General features: G+C 44.9%; 1 protein-coding gene across 3 annotated transcripts in view; it reads right to left on the bottom strand.

The window, feature by feature from the left end:
- Positions 1-15,131, bottom strand: part of VWC2L (von Willebrand factor C domain containing 2 like) — a 208,004-nt gene extending 192,873 nt beyond the window's left edge. For all 3 annotated transcript variants that reach the window (XM_054069935.1, XM_054069933.1, XM_054069934.1), the window contains exon 1: positions 15,063-15,131. The gene's annotated coding sequence lies outside the window, so the exon portion shown is untranslated. The remainder of the gene's footprint in view (positions 1-15,062) is intronic.

Genomic DNA, 15,131 nt, shown 5'->3' with positions numbered 1-15,131 from the left:
ATAGCGTCTCTCACCGAGCCAGACTGGAATAATCTGCATTTCTAAGATGCTCCCTGTGGGACACATCTTGAGTCACTTAACTCTACCACTATTTTATATGCGTTAAAGTGAATATTTTTAAGAGAAAGAGTCATTACCTCCCACATTTACAGGATGAAGCACATCAGAAACCTGATGAGAGTTACTACCTCAGGCCTTGTCGCAATGCAAAAACTAACTACACTCAACAAAAACAAGAGAGGACACGCGCTCACGGCAGGCAGAGTCCCATCGCTGTGCCACCCCATCCCTCCGGGTGGAATTGGGCTCTCCGAGCAGCAGCGAGGAAGAACAGAGCAGAGCGATCTCAAGGGAATCGAAGCTGGGGTGGGGGAATCTGCTGTAGTCATTATAGGGAAAAAGATTGTAATGTCCAATTAAACCAAATGAATTATGCAAAATATGATAAAGATGGAGGAAAAAAAACGCAGATGTAGTCCATTTTTAGACTGATGACTAATCAATCACCACCCATTTTTGAAATCTCAGGCTTAAATCATCCCAGTTTCAAATGAAAATAGCATCTTCTTAGAAAGACATGGAAATACTTAGCAAAAATCCAGAGCTACGCTGATTACTGCTTTGAAAGTACAGTGGTCTATTTTTAATAATTGTGTTAATCAAGACTGGGGAGAAAGGGGTGGTTAAAGGTTATTTACGGGCAGTGCCAGTGTTTTCCCAACTGCTTTTTCCTTTTACAGTTTTGGCTTCTGCATCACAATCAAAAGTGACAAAGGACCATTTGTGTCTGAAAACAACTTGAAAACCCAGAGCTCAAGGAACTGAGGTCTGGCCCTCACTTCCTGTGACAGCTTTTACAGCTCTGAATAGACACAAGCTGGTGAGACACCAGATCTTCTGGAGGTGAAGTGAATCCGAGATCTTCATGCAGAAACAACCACCTCTCAGAGCTTTGCTGGCTGAAGAGGAATCCTCCAACTTTATCAGTCGTTGTAAATGAAAAACAACTACTTTTGCACTGTGTAGAACTGGTACAACTTGCTGTAAGAATCTGGCTTCTTTCACCGTACCTCTTGGGATTAGTGATCTACTGCAGTCCCTTGATGTTACTGTTCAACATGCAGGTGTTGAGAGCTCACTGACTGTGCATCCTCTGCGGGAAAAGCATCCTCCTCCTCCTCCAGCTCTTTGGCACTGTGAGCATTTGAACAAACAGGCAATACCTTAGCAAGTTTGCGGATGACACTAAGCTGGGAGGAAGTGTCGATCTGCTGGAGGGTAGGGAGGCTCTGCAAAGGGATCTGAACAGGCTGGACTGCTGGGCCGAGACCAATGGGATGAGGTTCAACAAGGCCAAATGCCGGGTCCTGCACCTGGGGCACAACAACCCTGTGCAGCTAAAGACCAGGGGAAGAGTGGCTGGAGAGCTGCACGGAGGAGAAGGACCTGGAGTTAATTGATAGCAACTGAACATGAGCCAGCAGTGTGCCCAGGGGGCCAAGAAGGCCAATGGCATCTTGGCTTGGATCAGAAACGGTGTGACCAGCAGGTCCAGGGAGGTTATTCTCCCTCTGGACTCAGCACTGGTGAGACCACACCTCGAGTACTGTGTTCAGTTCTGGGCCCCTCACCACAAGAAGGATGTTGAGGCTCTGGAGTGTGTCCAGAGAAGAGCAACGAAGCTGGTGAGGGGACTGGAGAACAAGTCTGACGAGGAGCGGCTGAGAGAGCTGGAGTTGTTTAGCCTGGAGAAGAGGAGGCTGAGGGGAGGCCTTATTGCTCTCTACAACTACCTGAAAGGAGGTTGTGGAGAGGAGGGAGCTGGGCTCTTCTCCCAAGTGACAGGGGACAGGACAAGAGGGAATGGCCTGAAGCTCCGCCAGGGGAGGTTCAGGCTGGACATCAGGAAAAAATTTTTCACGGAAAGAGTCATGGGGCACTGGAACAGCTGCCCAGGGAGGGGGTCGAGTCGCCTTCCCTGGAGGTGTTTGAGTGACAGGTGGACGAGGTGCCGATGGCATGGTTTAAGGGAGTGTTAGGAATGGTTGGACTCAATGACCCAGTGGGTCCCTTCCAACCTGGTGATTCCATGATTCTAATACAATATCTATTATTCAAAACAATTATGGATTCAAAACTACCAGAATCCATTCCAAGCTCTTCCTTAATCCCATTTACAGGGAAATATCAGCACCTACCCACCAGCTCAAAGGAGATGCCTCAGGATAACTGCTGTTTTACGCCTGTGGGAAGCAGGGATCATTTGTATCTCTGCTCCATTCTCCTGCTGGCTCTTTTTCCTTCAGGCACCCCAGCAGCTGGGGCTCCTAATGAATGTGGTCCGTCAAAACACTCTTTACAAACATAATAGGGGAATCTGTGTCAACGCTTGCCTCTTCCACCTCATGCTGCAGTCCTAAACACAGGCAGTGAACACTGACTGTAACAAAGGTGAAAGACTGTCAGTTCATCAGAAGTGGTGGAAAATTGTAGGGTTCTTCAAATCAGCCACTCTAAAGTATAGTCCAAGATTAAATGCTTCACAATTACTGCTGGGACACGCTGGGACCTGACCAGCTTCGGTTATAAGGTGAGGAGTGTCTGCAGCATCTCAGATTGTGCAGCTGGAGATGGCAAATTCTGGTGGGAAATACAAAGGAGAGAGATGCACCTGGAGAAATGCTGATGGAGGGATGAGTGCTGTTAACGCACCGAAGGCAACAACCAGGGAGTCCTCAGGAGAGGTTTTGAGCCGAAGGGGAATTTATTACAGAAGGGTAGAAGCACAAAGATGCCTCTTTAATGTGATCAGTGACAAAAAGGCTATTGCTATTAGAAAGTGGGGGAGAAATAAATGCATTGAGAAGCAGAAAAAATACGTGGACCATGTGTCTGCGCTGATAAATGAACAGGTATGTGGGGCATCGCACACTCTGAAACTAAATGATATTAAGACAGAATTTTTTCACTTTGATCCTCATTTTCTCAGTGATGAATTTGATCAAGATGAAGAGTATGCTAAAATGATATTATTTCTAGGTTATTAATTTTATCCTTTCAGAGCATACGGAGACTACAAAAGAACACCCTTCATGTCCTCCAAAGGAGGATTGACCTTATCACTGTCTGCAATTCCCTGAAAGGAGGTTATAGCGAAGTGGCTGCTGGTCTCCCAGGTGACAGGCAATAGGACGAGAGGAAACACCCTCAAGTTGCGTCAAAGCAGGTTCAGATTAAACAACAGGAAAAATTTCTATACCAAAAAGGTTTTCAGACACTGGAACAGCTGCCCAAAGTGGTGGTTGAGTCCCCATCCCAGGAGGTGCTTAAAAGATGGGTAGATGAGGTGCTCCAGGATCTGGTTTAGTAGTGGACAGGTACAGTTGGACTGAAGGATCTCAAAGGCCTTTTCCAACCAATTGATTCTATGATTCTATGATTAAAAGTAATTAAAGGAACTTGGTTGCAGCAGAATTTCCCATTCTACTGGCTTTCAGAAATAACGAGACATCACGGGTCTCCTGCTTGTTTACACGCACTCTGCAGGATTCCTCTTGCTGTGTGAAACAGAGGGAATCTCTTCCCTTTGCCACATCAAGTAGCATGAAGTGCCTTGTGGTGTTTAAGGAGAACAACACAGCACGCCTTGCAGAAATCCTTTGCATAAATTTACATACCAAACCCAAGATCACTGCGCTCCCTGCAGAGTTACTGCTAGCCACAGTTGACACCGCACTTGAAACAGTGCCGCAAAGAGAGCAACGTCTTTTGCAGAGAGGTTTAAAATAATCAATTTTGGTTTTCCTTTCTACCCATCAAAGCAGTACCTTTGAATTCCAGGAGCAGTGCAGTGAGAGAAGGAGAGGAATGGTTATTGCCATTACTGGCTTTTCTGCATACGCTGAGTGATGCTACGACTCAAGTGAAGTTAGGTGCTATCATCACCTGATTAGACACTCCAGAGCACAGCACGCACAACGAGGTTCTAGAGTATGCCATGCTCTTGTAGAGGGATTTTATTGCCATCCAGTTCCCTGAAGTCTAAATAAGTACAGTTTTAAAAACAGGGTAGTGTTTACTGCAGTAATGATAAAATACAGATGTAATACATAGAATCAGAGAATTGTTAAAGTTGGAAAAGACCTCTAAGATTATCCAGTCCAACCATCAGCCCAACACCACTGTGCTGACTAAACCATGTCCCCGAGTGCCACAGCTATATGTTTTTTGAACCCCTCCAGGAAAGCAGACTCCACCCCTGCCCTGGGCAGCCTCTGCCAGGGCTTCACCACTCTTTCAGTAAAGGCATTTTTCCTAATATCCGATCTAAACCTCCCCTGGTACAACTTGAGGCCATTTCCTCTCATCCTATCACTTATCACTGGGGAGAAAAGACCAGCAGCCACCTCACTACAACCTCCTTTCAGGGATTTGTAGAGGGCAATAAGGTCTCCTTTTAGCTTCCTCTTCTCCAGGCTAAACAATCCCAGTTCCTTCAGCCTCTCCTCATAACACTTGTGCTCCAAATCCTTCACCAGCTTCGTTCCCTTCTCTGGACATGCAACTCAAGGTCCTTCTTGTAGTGAGAGGCCCAGTTAGTGGCTACTCATCTATTGCTGAAATCTGAAATTGTGCTTTTTAAAATACAGAACATCAACGTCACTTAAAGAAACTGAGCGACAGTAAAGTGCAGGTGCTTTTTTTAAACGGAAACTTTAAAAGGAACACGTAAAATGAAAAAAATTGAACTTAGCATTTGGCTCTTTATCTTGGTTTTAGGCTTTTTTAAGGGAAACTAAATGTATAAAGAAGAAATATCAACAATATAGAAAACATATTCACAGAAGCTTGTGTAGTTGTGTCTCCTGGCAAGTGGATCGTAGAACCACAGAATGCCCTTGTGTTGGAAGGGACCCACAAGGATCACTGAGTCCATCTCCTGTCCCTGCACAGGACAACCCCAACATTCTCACCGTGGGGCTGAGGGCGTTGGCCACATGCCTCTGGAATATTGTCAGGCTTGGCACTGTGACTGCTTCCCTGGGAGCTGTTCCAGGGCTCCACCACCCTTTGGGGAAGAACCTTTTCCTAAAGTCCAGCCTAACCCTCCCCGACGCATCTTCCTGCCATTCCCTCTGGTCCTGTCATTGGTGACCAGAGAGAAGAGCTCAGCACCTGCTCCTCCTCCTCCCTTGTGAGGAAGCTGTGAGCTGTGATGACATCTCCCCTCAGTCTCCTCTTCTCCAGGCTAAACGACAAAGTGACTTCAGGTGCTCCTCACACAGGTGCCCCTCTAAACCCTTCAACAACGTTGCGCCCTCCTTTGGACACTCTCCAGTAACTTTAGATCCTTCTCATCCAAACCCGCACACAGTACTCAAGGTGGGGCCACACCAATGTGTAGCAGAGCAGGATAATCCACTTTAAAAGTATTTAAGATGAAAGAAGGATCCGTTCCACAAGTTGCATCCTATTATTTCGAGAACTACCTCACAAAACAAAGAGCTAAATATCAAACCAGAATAATCTCCATTTCTGCTCATGATGGACTTCAGCTGTGCATTCTCAATTATTTTCAGATTAAATCGATTTGATATTCAAGTACCTTCTAAGAGTCATATTTATTCAGCTACAGATTAAGTGCGTTTTCATAACAGAGAGGCCGTTCCAAATTTGGCCCGACTTTCACTCTTGCATAAATTAATTTTAAACCAACTTTGTATATTATAAAGCCACGTACGACACAACCACATCTACAGCATTGTTTCAAGTACTTTGCTCCCCCTTTTGCCATGATTTGATAAGTGGCAAAATCAAACCTCTTACCAAACACAAAACATTGGTCTAAACTAAACCCACTTCTCTAACCCAAATTTAGTTTAAATCCTTTTTGAAAAGTCAGGTTTGCACAAGGCTTTTTATTGGGAAAGCTGTTACCTGTCTTCTTCTGCCAATGCCGGGGCTGTTGGCTGACAGCAGCTGAGCCTGAGGTGGGCAAGAAGGCCAACAGCATCCTGGCTTGGATCAGCCATGGTGTGGCCAGCAGGAGCAGGGAAGGGATTGTGTCCCTGGACTCGGCACTGGTGAGGCCACACTTAGAATTCTGTGTTCAGTTTTGAGCCCTCAGTACAAGAAGGACAATGAGGGGCTGGAGGGTGTCCAGAGAAGGCCAATGGAGCCGGGGAAGGGGCTGGAGCACTCTTGGGACTGGCTGAGGGAATTGCGGTTGCTTAGTATAGAGAAAAGGAAGCTGAGGAGAAACCTCATTACTGTCTACAACTCCCTGAAAGGAGGTTGTAGCGAGGTGGGTGTTACTCTTGTCTCCAGTAACAAGTGACAGGATGAGAGGAAATGGCCTCAAGCTGTGCCAGGGGAGGGTTAGATTGGGTATTAGGAAACATTTCTATACTGACAGAGTGGTGAAGCACTGGCAGAGACTGCCCAGGGCAGGGGTGGAGTCTCCATCCCTGGAGGGGTTCAAAAGATGTGTAGACGCAGCATTTTGGGACACGGTTTAGTAGGCATGGTGGGGTTGGGCTAGTGGCTGGACTGGATGATCTTGAAGATCTTTTCCAACTTTAACAGTTCTATGATTATATTTATGAAAACCCTACCGACAGCATCTATTTTAAGAGGTAACCTGGCTGATGTCTGGTGAGGCTCCATCCATCCACAGCCAACCCCAGCAAAGGAAGAATGCTGGGTGAGGCGGAGGTGAGCAGAGTCAGTGTGAGCAGCCGCTGCTGGAGTCTCTCGACTCAGCACCAAGTGTTGGCTGTCATTACCTTTCAGTCATTCATAACAACAGTGCTGCAGGGGACAGGCTGAGAGAGTTGGGGTTGTTCAGCCTGGAGAAGAGAAGGCTCCAAGAAGACCTTGGAGTGACCTTCCAGTACCTGAAGGGGCTACGAGAAAGCTGGGAGGGGGCTGTTTACAAAGGCTTGTGGTGATAGGACGAATGGGAATGGGGATAAACTGGAGAGGGGCAGATTTAGACTGGACATAAGAAAGAATTTCTTCACGAGAGTGGTGAGGCCCTGGCCCAGGTTGCCCAGGGAAGTTGTGGCTGCCCCATCCCCGGAGATGTTCAAGGCCAGGCTGGATGGGCCTTGGGCAGCCTGATCTAATGAGAGGTGTCCCTGCCCATGGCAAGGGGTTGGAACTGGATTGGCTTTAAGGTCCCTTCCAACCCAAACTATTCCATGATTCCATGATCTCTGTGTTCTGATTTTGTTTGGTTTGCAGAACAACAAATTTAGAAAAGAGCCGTTAAAATAAAAGAGGAACAATGCCGGGGCTGGATCCAGAGGGGCCTGGACTCACGGTGTACACGCACCACAGGACAACCTGGCATGCTGGGCCAGGAGATGCACTGTAAAAAAACCCTTATTCCTTAGGATACACGAATTAATTCTTCTCCTCTAAGAGAGAAGGGCAAAGTTTTCCAGACTGCTCGCAGTTTTGCATGCTAAACAGCGCATCCTTCATGTACTGTAGGCACAGAGAAGAGACAACATTCACTGCAGAACACAGCTTCAAGCACACAAAACCGCATTAGAGGAGAGAGTCTTTGTTTCGGTTACGCTTAGGAGCAAGTAGACACACGTCTGAAAACATAAAAGAAAACACTGCATGGACAGTTAATTATCATTTTTCTGCGGAGGATCTTTCCATGGGCCAATCTGATATATAACATAGAGGATTTTATATAGTTACTCAAAAGCAAATTATGTCAAAGCTAGTTGAAAATTAGACAGTACCCACACAGTGTCCAGAGGGTCCTTTACATGGATCACTGCTTGGTTCTGGGGTCTGTGTGCCTGGGCATGAGCTAACTGGGAATGTTTGGCCCAAACTTAGTTGAAGTGTGCTGTGGGCATGGATTTGGTTTCTCTGCAGCCATGTGGCTGTGCCATATTAACACCTACACAGCTCAAATGGTATATTTGGTATCGTGCTGCACTCGCTCTGAATGGCGCAGCCTTCATGGAATGCTGCACTCCTTTGTCTCCTTATATCTTTTGTCTTCATCCCTTAATTACCACATTTTCCCTTCTTGGGCTTCAGAGAGATCTAAACCCCCAAAGTCTATGCATTACCCCAAACTTTTATCATTCAGAGTTGAGACAAAGCTTCATCACAGGCAAATGTTTAAACGAGAGCAAAATCTGATTAAAAACTTCAATTAGAAAAGTCAAAAATTTCATCTACTGCTGGTTCAAAACAAATGGATGAGACAATATGATGGCAGACACCTACCCTGCTTCCTACCTCATGTTCCTCATCTATACCTTCTCCACGTGGTTCACTCGTGGAGCACAGAAGCCTCAGCCATCATGGTATCCACAGCTTGCTCCACGGCAGAGGGGCTGTCCCTCCGTTAGTTCATGTTTATAAAGTCCAGGTGCAAATATCATAGAATCTTAGAATGGGTTGGGTTGGAAGACACCTTAAAGCCTACCCAATTCCTACTCCTGCCATGGGCAAGGACACCTCCCACAGATCCAGGTGGTGCTAAGCCTCATCCTACTGTCTAGTAGACATCTCATGAACCTGAGGAATGTCTTGCGCTCTCGGTACTCAGGCCACGCAGAACCACTGGGATCCAGGAACGAGTAGACAACGCAAAGAGGGGACTGAAAAGACTGAGTATGTAGGAGTGCAACACCTCTAACAGAACGTTAGGCCTGGTGGTAACGCCGGCAGACAGGCAGATATCCACGATGTCATGCCTGGTGGCAGAAGGCTGAAAGCGATGTCTCTGCAAATACAATTATTGGGAAAAAACTACATTCCTTTTTTCCCATGGCAAATCAAGGAAAGGGAACAGGAAGCAGTGGCTTCTTCAGCAGTGATCAATGTTAACGTAAGATCCTCTGCTCTGCGTTTCTTGATGGATTTGATATACTTTCTAGAATCTACCGTCAGAAGGAAGAACAAAAGGTGGTCTTCTCAAATCTAATCTTCTCTGAGTTTTGAGTGGACGTTACAAGATCCTTCATTATTTACTGTGAGTACCCGTGTTGTGACAACACAGAGCAGCAGAAGGGACTCCTGCGGTTAAAAAAAAACCATTAAAAATCAACCCTGTGGTAAATGACAGAACGATATAAACCCTGGGGCTGGAGGAGAAGGCCCTGGGGCAGAATGAGCTCACCTCACCTCTCATAACACAATGTATTGAAAGCTTAAACCAAATAATCACTTGACCTGTGATTATTTTCAGAGACAGCGATCTTGACAAGACTGGGTTGAGAAACTCAAACAAGTACATTACACTGGGGAGAACAGAAAGGCTGGTTCATTCCAAGTTTCTGAAGGCAACGTGGGCCTTGATTAAACGAACTTAAGACTAAGAGAAAGTATTTTGCTTTTCAGAAGAAATTACAACTGGGAAATTGATCAAAAATAGTCCTGGAAGCCAAATTTCTTCCAAACTAAGGTAGAGAAGGGACTGCATTTAAGCTCTGGCAGCAGTCGGTGCATTTAAACACTGACACTGAAAGTTCCTCGGTCACCATCGTCTCCTGTGAGTGAAAGGAAACATGATTTTTCCTGTCATTCCCTTATCAAGGTGTTTGACATCTATTAGTAATTTTTTCTTTGCAAATGATCTCTGATAAGGAACTAGAAATGGTGATGGGAAACTGAATGACACAAATAAGGTGTGACATTTAAAAATCAGGCTGGGATTATTTTCGGTCCCATCGAAGCGTCTTTGCTCAGAGGCTCCCTCTTTCCTCAAGGGCACGGGAATATGGCACCATGGGAGAGAACCCCCACAAACCAGGAATTCCTTGGGCTTCGAACACGGTCAGACAAAGCCACACGTACTGGAGCTCATGAACAGAAAGAGCTGGAAGAATTTTTTTATCTCTATGATATTTGCTAGACAGAGTCTTATTTCTTCGTCCAGCCTTCTATATCAAGACTTGTACAGCCTGGAGAAGAGAAGGCTCTGGGGAGACCTTAGAGCAACTTCCAGTACTGAAAGGGGCTCCAGGAAAGCTGGGGAGGGGTTTTGATCAGGGAGAGCAGGGATAGGACGAAGTGGAACAGTTTTAAGCTGAAAGAGGGGAGATTGACATGAGATCGTAGGAAGAAATGTTTCCCTGTTCAGGTGGAGAGGCCCGGGCCCAGGTTGCCCAGAGCAGTGGTGGCTGCCCCATCCCTGGAGGGGTTCAAGGCCGGGTTGGATGGGGCCTTGAGCAACCTAATCCAGCGGGAGGTGTCCCTGCCCATGGCAGGAGGTGGGAGTGGATGGGCTTTGAGGTCCCTTCCAACCCAAACCATTCTGTGATTCTATGAATATTTAAACTGATTGAAATAAAGACAGACCATAGATGGTCTCCATGTGATGCGCAGAACAGGCGCATCAGCCCGAACTGTAGGGGTCTGTGAACAACAATAGCATCAGAGATGATGGGAAGTGATGAAATGGTATGCCAGGCCGAGGGGAGAGAGCATTCCAGAAAAATTACTTCCAAAACCAGGGAATAATATATTTTAGAGAATGGATGTAGAAGTGGATTGTAGCACAGTTCTCTGAGAGCTTCTCTGTTATCAGAAAGAGGTTTTTGCCAACAAGTGTAACGAGCATATTTTGATGCAGATTTTGTTCTTTGCCATGACAGAGAGACAGAACAGATCTATTTTTTTTGCTCCTAGCAGCATCCAATGGCCTGAAAACAGTTAACTGATGATACTAAAAATCTGTATTTAAAATGTAATTCCGTTCTGTAATTATATTTTGTATGCATGGAGACAGAAATAAACCAAAGGAAGAACCCATTAGCCCTTTTGCATGTATAATTGAACACGTTTGGTATTACCAGGTAACCTTTGTAAGCAACTGGCTTTGAGTTTATGCAAAGAGGTGAACACTTTGAATACATAAATAACAATAAGAGGAGATAGGCTTTTGATTTTGTATTCTGCTCTCTTCTTGTTTGTGCCTGTTAGATGCAGTCAGACATCCCTGGTTTTACTTGGCCAGCCATAGAAACATCTGAAAGATCTGACTTTTGCATCATTTGGATGCAGTAATGAATAAGAACTGACATCAAATATCAATATTATTGGCCCGGCTAAATGGTAGCTGACATCCAACTGGACTGCCGAGGAGGTAAACAAAATTGAAGTTTTGTTTGTGTTTAAAAACTGTCTGACATTATTTGTCCTTCAGTAAATCAATGGAAGAAGAATGACCGAAATGCTGTTTGCGTTTTGGCTTGGGGAGGTAAAATCGGGCACTTGCTATCAAGCATACTTTGAATAGACTTTTAGGTTTTCCTAATGCAACCTGTAACACAAAAGTACTTTTTTGCTCTAAGGAATCACAGAATGGTTTGGGTTGAAAAGGACCTTAAAGCTCATCCAGTTCCGCACCTTACCATGGGCAGGGACACCTCCCACTGGATCGGGGGCTCCAAGCTCCATCCAACCTGGCCTTGAACCCCTCCAGGGATGGGGCAGCCACCACTGCTCTGGGCAACCTGGGCCAAGGCCTCCCCACCCTCACAGGGAATCATTTCTTCCCAAGATCTCACCTCCATCTCCCCCCTTTCAGCTTAAAACCATTCTCCCTCGTCCTGTCCCTGCCCTCCCTCATCAAGAGCCCCTTCTCATCTTTCCTGTTGCCTCTTTCAGTACTGGAAGCTGCTTTAAGGTCTCCTTGGAGCCTTCTCTTCTCCAGGCTGCCCATCCCCAGCGCTCTCAGCCTGTCATTACACACCCACGTTCAAGAACAGACCATTGCTGGTATGAACTCTACTGTACGAGATGGCATTGTCTTCCCCTGGCTGTTAATCAAAGCGTGTACTAATGTAAAGATCTGAGTGCTTTGATGTTTCTCTTTTGCATGAATTATGCAGATGCATAACATCTTCTCCAGAATTATCCACAAGCCAGAAGGAGAAAGGTAGGGCTGACATGGACATCCCTGCCTTGACGTTCAGATGTGGGCGTTTCGGTAGCAACAGGGCTCCCTTCACCACCTTTTGCCCACCACGAGCCTACATGTGTGCAGCCAAATGGAATCCAACAATTAAATGGGGCCACCTGAAATCCTGATAACATTCAAAAAGTGGGGAAATTGCTTTTCCTCTTCTGTGCAGACTCACCTGGGTTTCCCTAGAGTGGGTATCTTTGCTTTCCCAGGTACGGTACGTTCACATCTATCTTTCACTGCACTTTGAAGAGAATCGGAGCACACACTGCAGCCTCTAAAAACACTCTTACAAGCACACATGCATGTTTCTACTCAAAAGGTTTAGCCCTCAGTGGAAAAGAAACATCTGAAACATTTTTCTCTACAAAAGGTAGTTGTGCTGTGGGGGCACGGGAGTAAAAGGGATGATAACATTAACTTCTAGGAGGAAAGATAGCATTTTTCTACCGCTTCAATTCAAAAGCATTGGTGGATTTTGCTCGAATTTGCTCAAACTTTCCACAGGCAGAGAACCAACTTGGATAAGGGCAGAAGTCACCCACTGCTGAAAGTGTTATGTGTTAAGCCCTGCCGTAATCACAACGACAGAAGTTTCTATCAGGGAGATGTGACTATCCGCATTTCAGGTGCCAAACTGGCAGTTCTGTTCCTTAGAGGAATGGCTAATTATGGAATATGAGCATTATTTAGAGTTCTGGCTGCTTCACAGAAAAATAAACTACAGTTCCAGAAGCACGGTGTAATAAATAACTCAGATTTAAGCAATTCCACGAGTTTAATGAGGATTTATTCCGTTTGTATAAATGTAGTATACTGTTCTTCCTTCTTCCTCATACAATTCCCTTCCCATAAAAATCCCTTTGTTTTTGGACACACTGCTTGGATGATGTTCTGATCTAACTGGAAAATTTGGAGTTTGTTCTTGTATTTTCTCTACAGGACAGTGAGTAATGAGAATTCCACGTTCTTTTAAAACTCCTTTAGGCACCAAGCAGCCTGAGAGCTGATAATCACAAGTCCTCCGAAGTGACTTAGGAGCTTATCTAAACTCATCTGGATCCCAGCAGAGAAAAGAATTAATCTCTTGGGATCTCTCACCACTACAGCACAGAGTCGTACCAGTAGACAAAGCTTCTGACAAAGCATGGGATCTGCAGATTTGTGGCATATATATATAAATATATATATATATATTTATATATATAAAATAGATATAGATATAGATATAGATATAGATATAGATATAGATATAGATATAGATATAGATATAGATATAGATATAGATATAGATATAGATATAGATATAGATAAAAAAACATCAGGTAGGGTTCTGTTAGTGATCAGCCTCCAGTTCTACCATTTCAGACTCAAGAAACTAGACTTTTCCAACATATCTTTGCCTGGCTGCAAAGTTTCTTTAGTGAAGTCGAACCACCAGGCTTTCTGTTGGCCACACGAAGCGACGTTGCACCTTTGTCCATGATCAATCTCCAAAATCTTTCCCATGAATGTGTTGTAGAAAATAATAATGTTCCTATAAAAACCTTTTTTTTTTTTCCTCATAAAATATGCCTCTTAACAAAAAATCATCACTCAGAACACCTTAATCAGCTTGCTTAGGGGTGAATATTTCAATTCCTTTGCGGGCAATCACTAGAGGGTAAGAAAAGAGTTCTCTAGTGCTACATTTGGTTGAAATACAGCACTTGCTTTGCCAGCCAGCCAATGTGACAGCTGTAACTCGAACAGCTCAGGACCATATGCACAGTCTTTCCAGTAGCTTCCCAGTACATATAGAGTTAATTTATATAACTGCAATTCTATTCCTCACTCAGCTTAATCAACGCTGCATTAGATGTTTCCATTTTTACTCATTCAAACATTGTGAACGTCAACCAACGATTTCAGTCTAGAGTTGAGTGCCAAATATTACATTCTTTATCAAAATAACGTGCTTATCTGGAAGATTATCAGCACGGTCTTCCAGCTTCCAGTTAATCACCGCAGGTCACAGCAGAAAACATTACAGACAAAGCTGTATTTATTTGTATTATATACAAAAAAGTATTGCCATCCTATTCCCCTCACAATCCTACCTACTGTTAAATATTCTTTCCCCTATACCACGGTGTTTCAAAATAACAAGAGGTAGGTTGTGTCTTTCAAACACAGAGGTACAAGAAGGAATTAAGGCGCCTTGGGAATTTCTATGCTTCGCTTCGGCATAAGTTTCTCCCATATTTTCTGCTATGCCGGCCCCTGGGGTTTGCCCTAGAAACACACAGGGTTGTCGTGAGCAGATGGTAAAGCACTTGCTGATGCTCAGCAAGAGGGGAATATTCAAGATTTCTAACAGTTAAAATTGGTACCTTGCACTGCGTGTAATAAAAACGGCCGGGAGAGTGCAGGGAGCAGGAACAGCATTGAGATATTTTTCAGGAAAACTGGCTTCGGAGAGAAAAGAGCACAAGTGGGAGCAGAAACCAGCATGTGCCTCACCGGTTCCACGCCAGTTTTGAAGAGCAGCGTGGCCAGGGGAGCTCCAGGAACTGCACGTCATAAATGTCTTGATAATCTCAGAGTACTTCATATCTTCTCAAAGAAGAAAAAAATTCCTCCCTTCTGAAGTTAACAGGCATTTGGGTCACAGTCTGTCACCAGTCCCAACCAAAACCACAGAATCATAGGATGGTTTGGATTGGAAGGGATCTTAAAGATCCTCCCAGTTCCAACACCCCCTGCCACGGGCACGGACACCTCCCACTGGATCAGCTTGCTCCCAGCCCCATCCAACCCGGCCTTGACAACAACTATAAAATTAACCATCCAGGAAGAAAACTAACAGTAAACTTTAAGTAAAGCCATTAAATGATCATGACAAAGGGGACTGACTTAGATATCACGCACTGATCAAAGGAGGTGGGCGCAAGGAGAGGGGAGTTTTGTGATAGCTCTGCTCGGGCTGCAGACGTGTGTCACGCTGAACTGCTCTAGAAGTCATTGCTAATAACGAATTCATCCACAGAGATGTCTGTTCACCAAAGTGTGCGACAGTATTGATCAGAGCAAGGACTGTGATGATTCAAAAAGAAAATTCATACACAGAACTTACCCTCATGTTGAATGTAGCACGATTAGAGGGATGCAGGTGACCATGGAACATGCAAACACGGAGACCCTA

This window comes from Cuculus canorus, chromosome 6 (genome assembly GCF_017976375.1).
Source record: "Cuculus canorus isolate bCucCan1 chromosome 6, bCucCan1.pri, whole genome shotgun sequence".
NCBI lineage: Eukaryota > Metazoa > Chordata > Aves > Cuculiformes > Cuculidae > Cuculus > Cuculus canorus.
Note: the sequence above shows the minus strand (reverse complement) of the source record. Positions and strands in the feature narration are given on the sequence as shown.